This window comes from Otolemur garnettii, unplaced genomic scaffold (genome assembly GCF_000181295.1).
Source record: "Otolemur garnettii isolate 467f Iridium unplaced genomic scaffold, OtoGar3 scaffold00044, whole genome shotgun sequence".
In the NCBI taxonomy this organism is placed as follows: domain Eukaryota; kingdom Metazoa; phylum Chordata; class Mammalia; order Primates; family Galagidae; genus Otolemur; species Otolemur garnettii.
In genome coordinates, this window is record NW_003852439.1 from 6,232,215 (window position 1) to 6,235,370 (window position 3,156).

At 41.0% G+C, this 3,156-nt stretch overlaps 1 pseudogene; it reads right to left on the minus strand.

Annotated features, from left to right (window-relative positions):
- Nucleotides 1-1,590: 1,590 nt before the first annotated feature.
- The window catches only part of LOC100962877, an 8,925-nt pseudogene continuing 7,359 nt past the window's right edge, over nt 1,591-3,156 (minus strand).

Sequence of the window (3,156 nt, forward strand, 5' to 3'; positions counted from 1 at the left end):
TAAATAAATAAATAAATAAACATCAACTTAAAAAAAAAAAGGAATCATACAATATGTATGTAGCCTTTTGTGTCTGACTTCTTTCACTTAGTATATGGCTTCAAGTCTTATCCATGTAACAGATAGCATGTACCAGTACTTCATTTGTATTGCTGAATAATCTCTCATTGTAGGAAAATATTATAATATGTTTTCCATTCATCCATTGCTGGACATTTGGATTGTTTCTATCTTTTGGCTATCACGAATAGAAGGGCATAACATTTTTAAACAAAAGCAAAAACTCACTAATTTGCATTAAAATTACAAATTTCTGTTCAACCAAAAGCAGCATTAAGATTGTAGAGGCAAGCAGGTGATGTGGCATGCATTCATAGTTTCAGCTGCTTGGGAGGCTAAAGCATAAGGATTGCTTGAGCTCAGGAGCTCGAGTCTTAATGCATCATGATTGCATCTGTAATTGGCCACTGCATGCCAGCCTGAGCAACACGAAGACACCCTGTCTCTAAAGTAAATAAATAAATAAGAAGAAGCAGAGAATGGAAGCAAACTGCAGAGCTGGGATAGACATAATACATAAACCTGACAAGAAATTATATCCAAAATATATATAAATATACATGTATTTATATATAGGCATCACAAATATATATATATATGTACATATAAAAATATATATATTTACATTTGGAGATGGAATTTCACTCTTTTCCCCCAGGCTAGAGTGCTATGATCTCAGCCTAACTCATAGCAACTTCAAACATCTGGGCCCAGATGTTTTCTGTTTTTAGTAGAAACAGAGTCTCACTCTTGCTCAGGCTGGTCTCAAACTCCTGAGCTCAAGTCATCTTCCCACCTCAGCCTGTCAAGAATGCTAGGATTATAGGCATGAGCTACTGTGCCTGGCCATATCCAGAATATTTTTTATATTCTCACAAATCAGTAAGACTAATTACAAAGTAGACAAGTGATCATGATTTAAACACTTTAATAAAGAGGAAATCCAAGTGGCCAGAAAATGGATGAAAACAGCCTCAGTCTCACTATCATCAGGTAAATGTGAATTAACACCACACAAGAAACCTCTACGCACCCACCAGAAAGGCTAAAATTCAAGGAGACCAGGAAACCAACTGCTATGTTTGGAATGTTTGTCTGCTCCCCCTCCCCCCAAAACTCATGTTGAAACTTAATCCCCAATATGGCACCTTGAGAGGTGGGTCCTTTTGGAGGTGACTGGATTAGTGGATTAGTGAATTATTTATCATAAGGAAAGAGGCCTAAGCTAGAACATTAGCATGCTCAGTCCCCTGCACAGAGTCCCATCAGTAAGAAGGCTCTCACCAAATTCAACTCCTCACCCTGGGACTCTGCCTTGTAACTGTAAAACGTAAATTCCTTTTTTTTTTTTAACCACTTATTTACATATTTTTATTTGGAAATGTTTATATCAGTACAGCAAAACTAAACTTTCGACATGGGATGACAGCTGTTTAGATTTCATCAATTTATTTTAAAAGAAAGATATGGAAATTATTTACATGATGCAAGATTTCAGAACTTCAGTGGAATGGGCCGTTTCATGTCAATGCCATTTCAGTAGTGATTTATTTCAGTCTACATACTTTCCAAGAATGTCACCATCTCTAAATAAGAAATAATCCTTGTCATCTAGAACTACATTAGTGTCTCCATATTCTGGGAAAAGAACTTTATCTCCAACTTGCACACTAACTGGTTAAATCTCTCCACCCTTTCCTTTAGAGCCTGACTCAACAGCCACTACTGTTGCTTGCAATACTTTGCCTTGAGATTTTTCTAGAAGCATAATGCCTCCTTTGGTTACAGTTTTGGCTGCACACCTTTCAACCAATACTCTATGGAAGAATGGAAGAAACTTTCTAAATGCTTGTCCTGCCCTGGCTCCCACCTCCGTTGCCACCACTCTACTCTCCCCACACCGCAGCAAGGAGAGACCCTAAGTCCGGCCGTCAGGACATGTGAAAAGGCCAGGCAGCGGGCAGTCGTGCTCACTACCACCCCTGGGCCTCACCCTGTGCCCCTCCGTAAATTTCTTTTTAAATAAATTCTGCAGTTTCAAGTATTCCAGTATAAGCAACAGGAAACAGACTAATATACCAGCCATACCAAATGTTTATAAGGATGTGGAGCAAGGGGTGCTGACATACTGCTAGTGAGAATGTAGGGTGCTTGACTACTCTGGAAAACAGGCTGGCCTTACATACTAAAGTTGGAAACTCACTTGCCCTGTGCCCTGGTGGCTCCATCCCTAGGTATGTCCCCAGTAGAACTGCAGGCATGTGGACACCAGATGTAAAAGGATGTTCATTGCAGCGCTATTCACATTAGCCAAGAACCAAACAACCCAACTATCCATCCGTAGTACAGTAAACGAAATGTGGAATATTCCTCCAAGGCAATACCACATGGCAATGAAAATGAACATCGACAACATGGCTGGTAAATCACACAAACACAGAGAGTAAAACAAGACAGACACAAATGAGGGCATGTGGTATTTTTTCATTTTTATGAAGGTCAAAAGCAAACAAAAACAACTAAAATGCTTAAGATGCACATCAGGCTGATCAAAAGTTATTGAAAAACAAGACATAAGGCTTACCTTTGGGAAAGCCTGCGGTGCTGAGGGTCTGCTTTTTAATAATTTATTAAGCTATGATATATTTCTTGGCCAGGCATGGTGGCTTAATCCCAGCTCTCTGGGAGGCAGAGGGGTGAGAATCCCTTGAGCTCAGGAGTTTGAGACCAGCCTGAGCAAGAGCCGAGACCCCCATCTCTACTAAAAACAGAAAAACGAACTGGGCATTGTGGGGGGCACCTGTAGTCTCAGCTACATGGGAAGCTGAAGCAAGAGGATAGCTTGAACGCAGGAGTTTGAGGTTGCTGTGAGTTATTTATGATGGGCAAGGCACTCTACCAGGGTGATAAAGTGAGATTCCATCTCAAAAAATATATATATAGGCGGCGCCTGTGGCTCAAGTGGCTAAGTCGCCAGCCATGTACACCCAAGGTGGTGGGTTCGAATCCAGCCCGGGCCCGCCAAACAACAATGATGGCTGCAACCAAAAAATAGCCAGGCGTTGTGGCGGGTGCCTGTGGTCCCAGCTACTTGGG